Raw genomic sequence first — 10,399 nt, 5'->3', positions numbered from 1 at the left:
AACCGTCTGCTCTGGGCTCTGAGCAAATACTTTCACTGGGAGGCAGGCTAGTATTAACGCAAGGCTGCCCCATGCTCTGCCTGGAAGCGGAGTATCTGTCACTGAACTTGTGACACTGAGCCTGGAAGGAGATTTTCCCGTAACAGTCAGGACATATGTGTCCATTGTTTGGTGGATGGATGAATAGATCCAGGTTCTATTCCCCACTTGGCCATGACGCTCACTGAGTGACTTTGGGCCAGTCACTGACTCTCAGCCTAACCTAGCTCACAGGGTTGTTGTCAGGATAAAATGAAGAGAAGGATCATGTAAGCCACCGTGGTTCCTTGCAGGAGGAAAAAGGCGGTGTATACATGCAATGTAATAAATAAATAAGGTGGAGGGGAGGAGATAGAGGTTCAGGTTTAAAACACCCAACACTTTTTATAAAGGGTTTTTATAAAGGCTACAATGGAGCATAGCGTCAAGGGCTGTTTTTGTAGGATGCCCTTGCCTTTTGCGGCTTTGAGATGCCTCTCCCCATCTCTTGGCCTAAACTGCCTGGCAAGGTAAATGGCATAAGATTGCAGCCTGAGGTGTGTTTCTTAAAGAAATTACATGATTGCCAGTATCTGCCACACATAAGTCTAGGAGCCAGTAACAAGTAAAGCGTATCACCAGAATTAATCAGGCATTGCATATTTTATATGATCTTACAATAATTATAATGGATTGAGAGGTTAACAAAAAATGCAAAATTTTATAAACAGCATCTACTATCATGTTCCGGAATTATTTTATATTTCAGCTCTTGCACAATTCCACCATTTACAATGGGCATTTTTTTTAACACTCCAGCAAAGGAGATTGTTACATTGTCATGGTGCTGGAGCTTGAGCACCTCAATGACGTCATGAGCTAAACTGTGAAGAGACACCCAAGACGGGAAGGTCATGGCAGAGAGGTCAGACTAAATACGATTCCTGGGGAAGGAAACAGAAGCCCACCCCAGTATTCTTGCCATGAAAACTAAATGGATCAATACAACCAGAGATATGTCGGTATACCATCAGAAGATGGGACTCCCAGGTCGGAAGATGGTCAAAATGCTACTGAGGAGGAACAGAGGATAACTTAAACTAGCCCCAGATGTGATGACGCAGCTAGCTCAAAGCCGAAAGGATGGCTAGCAGCCGATGGTGCTGGTGGTGAATGACGAATCCAATGTTCTAAAGATCAACACACCATAGGAACCTGGAATGTAAGATCTATGAGCCAGGGCAAATTGGATGTGGTTATTGGGGAGATGTCAAGATTACATATAGACATTTTGGGTGTCAGTGAATTGAAATGGACTGGAATGGGCCACTTCACATCAAATGACCACCAGATCTACTACTGTGGACAAGAGGACCACAGAAGAAATGGAGTAGCCTTCATAATTAATAATAAAGTGGCTAAAGCAGTGCTTGGATACATTACAATCCAAAACATGACAGAATGATCTCAATCTGAATTCAGAGTAAGCCATTTAACATCACAGTGATCCAAATATACGCCCCAACCACAGATGCTGATGAAGAAGAAGTAGATCAGTTCTATGAGGATCTGCAGCACCTACTGGATAGTACGCCAAAAAAAGATGTTATTTTCATTACAGGAGACTGGAATGCTAAGGTGGGTAGTCAAACGACACCTGGAATTACAGGCAAGCATGGTCTGGGAGAACAAAATGAAGCAGGACATAGGCTGATAGAATTTTGCCAAGACAACTCGCTGTGCATAACAAACACTCTCTTCCAACAACCTAAGGGACGACTTTATACATGGACTTCACCAGACGGTCGACACCAAAATCAGATTGACTACATCCTTTGTAGCCAAAGGTGGCGGACATCTATGCTGTTGGTAAAAACAAGACCTGGAGCTGATTGTAGTTCAGATCACGAACTTCTTATTGCACAATTTAGAATCAGACTCAAGAGAATAGGGAAGACCCACAGATCAGTTAGATATGAGCTCACTAATATTCCTAATGAATATGCCGTGGAGGTGAAGAATAGATTTAAGGGACTAGATTTAGTAGATAGGGTACTAGATAAAATTCAACCTATATCCCCATACCAAAAAAGGGAAGCACCAAAGAATGTTCCAACTATCGAACAGTGGCACTTATTTCACATGCCAGTAAGGTAATGCTCAAGATTTTGCAAGGTAGACTCCAGCAATTCATGGAACGAGAATTGCCAGATGTACAAGCTGGGTTTAGAAAAGGCAGAGGAACTAGAGACCAAATTGCCAATATCCGCTGGATAATGGAAAAAGCCAGGGAGTTTCAGAAAAACATCTATTTCTGTTTTATTGACTATTCTAAAGCCTTTGACTGTGTGGATCATAACAAATTGTGGCACGTTCTTGGTGGTATGGGGATACCAAGTCATCTTGTCTGCCTCCTGAGGAATCTGTATAACGACCAAGTAGCAACGGTAAGAACAGACCATGGAACAACGGACTGGTTTAAAATTGGGAAAGGAGTACGGCAGGGTTGTATACTCTTACCCTACCTATTCAACCTGTACGCAGAACACATCATGCGATATGCTGGGCTTGATGAAAACAAGTTAAAATCACTGGAAGAAAAATTAACAATCTCAGATATGCAGATGATACCACTTTGATGGCTGAAAGCGAGGAGGTTGGATGATATTCTGGAGGTGACGGACTTGACCTTGGGGGAGGTGGGGATGGCGACAGCCGACAGGAAGCTCTGGCGTGGGCTGGTCCATGAAGTCACGAAGAGTCGGAAGCCACTAACTGAATAAACAACAACAAAAGTGCAAACAAAATATGGCTGAGTTCCAACTTGCTACTATATAGACAAAACCTATGCATGTTTACTCAGAAGTAATTCCCACTGCATCAGTGAGGCTTACTCCTGGGTAAATATGCATAGGATTGAGCCTAAGTGAGCATAATGGGATGGGCACAAAAAACTGTGTGTGTGTGTGTGTGTGATAATACAGGAGCCCCCCCCCCCTTCTCACAACTTGCTTTTAAAAACTCATCTCAATTTCAAAAACAGGTTGTCATATGGCACGAGGAACTTGCTGTTTCACTGGTTGTTCAGTTTTTGCTGCATGGGTCTTAATATTCTGGACAATGGGTTGGTTTCAGATTTAGTCATACCTAGAGTAGGTTGCAGTTAAACCTCAAAAAACCCAAGATTATGGCAACCAGCTTGATTGATAACTGGCAAATTGAGGGAGAAAACGTGGAGGCAGTGACAGACTATGTCTTTCTAGGCACAAAGATTACTGCAGATGCTGACTGCAGCCAGGAAATCAGAATATGTTTACTTCCTGGGAGGATAGCAAAGACAAATCTTGATAAAATAGTTAAGAACAGAGACATCACACTGACAACAAAGGTCCGCATAGTTAAAGCAATGGTATTCCCCGTAGTAACCTATGGCTGTGAGAGCTGGACCATATGGAAGGCTGAGCGAAGGAAGATCGCTGCTTTTGAACTGTGGTGCTGGAGGAAAATTCGGAGAGTGCCTTGGACTGCAAGAAGATCAAACCAGTCCATACTCCAGGAAATAAAGCCAGACTGCTCACTTGAGGGAAGCATATTAAAGGCAAAACTGAAGTACTTTGGCCACATCATGAGAAGACAGGATACCCTGGAGAAGATGCTGATGCTAGGGAAAGTGGAAGGCCAAAGGAAGAGGGGCCGACCAAGGGCAAGATGGATGGATGACATTCTGGAGGTGACGGACTCGACCGTGGGGGAGCTGGGGGTGGCGACGGCCAACGGGAAGCTCTGGCGTGGGCTGGTCCATGAAGTCACAAAGAGTCGGAAGCGACTGACCGAATAAACAACAACAGAGTAGACCCACTGAAATCAAAATGGGTCTTACATTGGTCAGAATAACTCTGAAAATATGTTTGAAGAAACTACACTTTTTAATGTGCCAATGTTATCTTTACTGTTGTGGATGACTGTTGAGTTATTGTTTTTAAAGATTTCCCAACCTCTCCTCAAAATGTTCTGGGTGCTTTTGATTAAATAGCTTTTGCACCCACGTCTTGAATTTCCACTGTTAGATTTTTTAAAAATCAGTACTTTATTGAAAATTTCCATTAACCAAAAAAGAAAGAGAAATATAAACACTTGTGATTCCGAAAAGCAAATATATCATGGGTTGGATCCAGACGTAGTCATACTGAGGTACGTCTAGTGAAATCAATGAGACTTAAGTTAGTCATGTCTAACTTAAATCCTACTGATTTTAATGGGTCTAGTTTAAGTGTGACTAAGTCTGGATCCAGCACTTCGGATGGTACAAAATTATCCAGAAGAAAGCCAGATGTCATTGCTAGCTTCTTTTTAAAATCTCTGCAAATTTGCAGTCCAATCAATAATCTCATTGAACTCTAAATCATTGTACCCAACTTAATGATTGCTCTTTTGGCTCAAATGGATCTCCTACAACAGACTGACACCAGTTCTTGCGCTGAATTCAGTCTTGAGCTGAAATTGATTTGAATTAAAATCTGTTGAGGTGTATACTTCAAATCCAAACCTGGATCTTGTTTTTCAGAAATCCCTCGCTAGCTCCAAAGCCAAGCTGACCATAACTCCATTTCCGAGCATTCCCCAAGAACTGATTCTTTCCACAGATTTCTTTCTTAAACAATCCTCTGAATTTGTGAAACTTGTTCTTCTGAAGGAGAGGAAGAAATATTGCAAAACCTGGGGGATTTCTAATCCAGAAATGATATTTTCCTATTTTTGACTTGAAGTTATTATTTTTTAAAGAACTCAAGTCAGAAAATAAATTACAGTAAATCTGTTGCAATGGTTGGGGAAACCTCAGAAAGGATCAAAGATTAAAAGCTAAGGAACAATGTGCTGTGTAGTTACGCGTGTTACCCCTGCTGCTGAACAGCAAACTTGATCCATTCTGTTTACAGTGGCATAAATGAGGATGCAAAGTCTCATAGAGCATCCTCGACTTGCATCAGTTGGGAAATTTGGCGCATTTTCTCTTTCTTTGAGGAATACGAGTTTCTGATCAAACGTGTTAAACCTATCGACCTGTTTGCTCATGGGTTCTCTCTTCCAAATTTGAAATGCAGGGGATTGGCTGATACCAAAGTGGGGAGGGACTCTCTGGCATATAAAGGTAGCTTCCCTGCTCGCTTGGGCATAACACAATCTTGGCCTATCCCAGAGAGAGAGAGAGAGAGAAAACGGGGCAGCCTAAATAAAAGAAGAGGAAACAGATTGAAGAAAAAAGAGGAACAGGGCCCATCGCAACAAAGGAAGATGAAACTGCAATTGGCCTGCGTAATCTTCATTCTTCTCAGCGGTGCCACCAGAAACCTCTGTGCCTTCAGAATTCAGGTGAGAATCAAATGATAAATTATGACCTAGAATTGCAGTAGATCCTAAAGATGGTAGTCAAGATTGCAGGGGGATAGATTGGTTAGCCCTTCACATCCTGGAACGTGTCGCTTAGTAGTTATGAGTGTGAGCGGAGTTGAATTCCTCCCCTAAATTGAACTCCTAAGCTGGATCCTCTTATCTCAGAGGTAGCCCCCAATGTACAATATGGAGGAAGATGAAGACAACTGGCCATAGAGGGCTGTGGCAAGGAGTATTGAGATACCTCAGTATACCATTCTAGCAATCCCTCTTTTTCTGATATTCTGGCTGTGAGTGTCATTGCCAATGAAGACGGAATGGCACCCCCCCACCCCCCCATTCACAATTATCTGCAGGCTTGAGGAAACCTCAAGGTTTGCAGAAGTACAAACAAAATCTGTAAGGGTAGAAGGGGAAAAAACCAAAAACAGCCCAATGAGGACTGAGCATGCTTAGTGGCTACAGAATGCTGGCTGATTATTAGGGAGCGAAACAAAAAAAAGGGGGTGGAATAGAGTAGGGTGTCTGGAATCTTGAAAAGCAGCATTCCACGCTGCAACATTTTATTGTAGGCCCCACTTTTTATCAGGGATAGTCCTGATAAATCACTGTCCGTGTTTTTACCTTGGGGAGATTCTTTCTTAATGTTTGTTTGTTTGTTTTTACTGCAAGTTCCTAGTGTCCATCTTCAGGGTTTAGCTCCATCACAGAATCTCATAAGAGTTTGTGTCGGGGTAGAGAATGGATGCATCTAGAGCACATGCATGTAAATGCACATGTATGAATACCCAGGCACCATGCAATGCACAGCTTGCCATGCCACATGCACACACACACACTCAGTCAAAAAAACCTGTCCCTCTCTTGGCTTCTCTTGGCCCCTTCCAACCCTATGATTCTGTGTCTATGCCTATGCAGCAACATGCTTGATGCTACCCTGTGACTTCATCCCCAGTCACTCCAGTAGCATATGAATGTAGACAATGTACAGGAGGGGGAAGAACACAGGGGAAGAACCATGCTAATGCTATTCACGCTGCTGCTGTTGCTGCTACTATAGCTCTCCTCATGCAATTCCTTAGTGTGGATACTCATTCGCTTGCCCTTTCCCTCTGGGCCTGAGCTGCACTGCAACTTTGAGGTTAGCAATAGGCCCCCTTCCTCTTGGAAGGGCCTTGGCAGATGCCTAGCAACGCCAGCTCCCTCATGCTAGGCCTGGTCCCCTGTGAGTTGTCACATGAGGTGGAGCTGCAGGACAAACAGCAACTATACTAGTCCTATAATGTAAGAACTGGGTTTTCAAAAGACCATTGAAATGTGGGTTTATCAAAGAGATAACCAGACATGATTGCAGTGGGTAAGGAAGAATTCTTTAGATGTGTCACAGGGCCATCCAAAGGGCTGGATGTGCCTGATCTCATCTGATCTCGGAAGCTAAGCAAGGTCAGCCCTGGTTAGTACTTGGATGGGAGACTACCTGGGTATGAGGCTTCCTGCATTAAGCAGGGGTTGGACTCGGTGCTCTTGTAGGCCCCTTCCAAGCCTGCTATTCTATGATCTATGACCCCGGCAAGAACAACGTATTGCCATTTTGCTTACAGAGCAAACCTGATGCATATCCTCCACTTCTTCCTTGAAAACGTCGAAATGCCATCTTATTACTTCCTTGCCTTAGAGGCAAATGAGGACAGGGCTGCTGTGCCTTTAAACCAGGGGTGGACAACCTGTGGCAGAGAGAGAAGGGTGACCCATCCCACTTTTGGCTCTGGCCCGGCCAACTGCTAACATGTGGCCCCCAGAAAATTACTCCCAAGGGAGCGTGGCCCTCGAGCGAAAAAAGCACCCCCATCTGGGTTTTAAAGAGTTGTGCAGGAGAGGGAATTCTGACAAGGGCAGCTTACTGTGTCACTCAGCTAAAAGGGAAAGGCTAAAATGCCCATGATAATAAATAGGGCAGTCTCTCAGGTCCAAGGATAGAGGAAAGTCATCAGCAGGGTGAGGGGAGAGATGAGTGAACCAAAGTTGAAAACTTACATTGCGCTGTCGTCAGGTTTAGAGAAAGTGAACTGGACCTTTTTGCTGTGAACTGTGGTAAGATTTCCCCCGCCCCCGTTCAGAAATAGAATTGCTGAAGCGAACATCCTTCTTTCCTTCCCTTTACAGACAGGAGCCCAGAAAGACTTGGTCAGCTTGGATACATACAAGGCTGAGCCTGTGGCCGAAATCTCTGGATTGCAGGTGAGACCTCTATAAGCAAATGCTGCGTGTATTACCCCAGCAAGAAAGCAAGGGGTGTGTGGGGGGCAGATCTCTCCCTGAGCTATAGGCCTTCTCTGAACTGAGAAGGAATTGTTGTCGTTCAGTCGTGTCCGACTCTTCGTGTCCCCGTGGACCAGAGCACGCCAGGCCTTCCTGTCCTGCGCTCTCTCCCGGAGCGTGCTCAAGTCCATATTCATATCAACGGCAGAATGGGAATGCAGGAAGAACCCGGAAACCCAATTATCAGTCTCTCCCTCTGTCCTAATGCAAAAAACCTTTCTTCTTGATTCTGACCACCACCACGCCACCCCGAAGGACAAAGATATGCACTATCAACAGGCCTAGGCCTCAGCCAGGCCAAGGCCTGCCCACAATCTCCGATCTGAAAAATGTCAACTGCCCTTTCTGAGGGAAGCATTAATGACTTTTTGTTTATTTCGATTACACTATATCTTAGCGATTTGGGGAAAATGTTTTATCATTGGTATATTTTGTATTCAGGCCTCATCGTAAGCCCCTTTTGAACAATGTTTAGGAAAATATGGATTTTTTTAAAAGGCCAGTAAATAACAATGCTCTTCTCACTTCCCATCACGTATGTTGTTACAGAGAGTCCAGGCCCATGACAGTGATTTCGGATGCGTCTTCTGCTGCAATTGCTGCTCGTTCATTGGATGTGGTTTGTGCTGTACATTTTGAGAGGGGGAAGGCCTTGACGGATTACCACAGCACCATTGGGCTGCCCGCTGTCGTAGCACCACACGCACACACCCGGCTTCCCACCCGCACCGGCCACCAACCTGACCCCCATTACACCCAACACATAGTCCTTCTTTATTAGTTTGGCACTGGGTTGTGTTTGTTGGTTTGCTTGCTTTGTACATTCATGTTTGTTATTGGGAATTAAAAATCTTTTAACCTCACAAGTAAGTTGTCGTTGTGAATTGCCAATTACTCCTCCCGACTCCCATTCAACGCCCTTCCCTTCCTTCTGATAAATGATGTTCATTCTACTGAAAACAATTTAATTTCCCTTGAGATTCCCAAGGGAAGGGGGGGATCTCTAAATTTAGCTCAGAACATGGTAGCAACCCGAGGTGTGTAAAAACCACATAAAGTTATGTAATATGGACCCAGGACATATAATATGGAGTCAGTGGGTAATGAAGTTTTGTCTCCTCTCCTAGCAGCTCTCTTGGGTCAAGATCTTTCCCAGCCCCTGGAGATATTTTTTAGCTGGAGGAGCCACCTGGGACGTTATGCATGCAAAGCATGGACTCTACATATTACTAAGCTATGGTTGCCATCCACCCCCAGCAATTTAGCTCTTGAAGTTCCTGCAGCCATTTTGCCTGGGCAGGACCTGTCAAATTTGCCTGAAAGTTAGGCCAAATCCAGTAGCAATTCTGATTCACTCCTGGCTCCCATCATCATGGATGCCATCAGAATAGCCTGGGCCCCTGCCAAGAGGCCCAGTGGCAACTCTGCCCCATACATTGCGTTCGTACTGTCCATGCCACAGGACAAAGAGCCCTCTCCTGTGTTCACCTGTATTGGGGACAGGCAACCTTTTTTAGCCCATGGGCATGTTTGGCAATTTGAGGAACTATCATGGACTCCATCACAAAATGACTGCCGCAGGAGGGGTAGCAAGTCACAAAGGACAAGTAACCTGCCCAAACGACTGTGTACAACACAGATGTGGGGTGTGAGCCACAACACATTAAACAACGCCTTTGGACCCAAAGTTTTCAGCACCAACAGAAACCAGTTTCAACCCATTTATTTTTTTCCCTATCCCCTCTCTCTCTTTCATACATGCACACAAATCCGTCCTTCCCTTCCCTTCCCTTTCTTTCTTTTCTCTCTCTCTCTCTCTCTCTGTTTCATACCTTCATTTCATAAGAGTGTCTCTGAACCCCAGCATATAGCTCAGACGCATTTATGGGAAATGAAGATGGCAGCATCTGGAGGCCCTCCCTTTGCTCAGAACTGATCCCAGCTGTCAGCAAGAAAATGTGTTGTTGTTCTTTTAAAGTGGGAGGGGATGGGCATCAAGAAAGGTGTCCGGGGGCACCCCATTGCTGACCTACATCCTCTACATGGAGGACAGGAATCAGTTATGGACTGCTGCTGCCTTTCCAGCTGGGATTCCATGCCTTGAAAAGCTGCATGACAGGCAGAAATTCAACTGTGCAGGCTAGCTACACACTGAGGGCATTTCTACACCAGCCTAAAATCCTGCATTTAAAACGGGGCTTTCTGCTTCCGTTTTAAATGCAGGATCACCACTGACTCCCTTTATATGCGCTTCCTTCTCCCCCCCCCCGCCTCCCCGTATCTGAGTCTTCCATCATCTTTCATTGATCTCACTCCTCTTCTTGCCGCTTTAACTCTTTTCACAGAGGAAACTGAAGGAGAACACAGTGGGGTAATTCGATAGCTCATTATCTGCGATCTATTTAAAAACAACAAAGGGCATTTAGTGCAGAAGGGTCACGGCATCATGTAAAGAGCCTGCAAACTTCCGTGAAGGAGCCATCTCAATCGCAGGATAAAAGCTCCGTGTGAAGAAGCCCTCAATAGTGACGGAAGGAAAGTGGCACCTGCAGCTGGATTTCCAGCGCTCACGCAGCTGTGGAAGAGAGGAGCCCAGTTAGGGAAGAACATGCGACAACCTTATCTGTGTGCGGAGCCCCAGCGCCTCCCCGAGTGTGTCTTGTGCTGGCAC

At 44.9% G+C, this 10,399-nt stretch overlaps 1 long non-coding RNA gene across 1 annotated transcript; it reads left to right on the top strand.

The window, feature by feature from the left end:
- The first annotated feature begins 5,024 nt into the window (after window positions 1-5,024).
- On the top strand, window positions 5,025-8,590 carry LOC146337834 (uncharacterized). The gene is made up of 3 exons (XR_014784917.1): window positions 5,025-5,388; window positions 7,573-7,647; window positions 8,278-8,590. It is a non-coding gene; the product is annotated as an uncharacterized LOC146337834 (long non-coding RNA).
- Window positions 8,591-10,399: the final 1,809 nt, after the last annotated feature.

Source organism: Heloderma suspectum, chromosome 10 (genome assembly GCF_057233095.1).
Source record: "Heloderma suspectum isolate Gila_16-S chromosome 10, 16-S_ref, whole genome shotgun sequence".
In the NCBI taxonomy this organism is placed as follows: domain Eukaryota; kingdom Metazoa; phylum Chordata; class Lepidosauria; order Squamata; family Helodermatidae; genus Heloderma; species Heloderma suspectum.
This window is presented reverse-complemented; position numbering and strand designations above follow the sequence as displayed.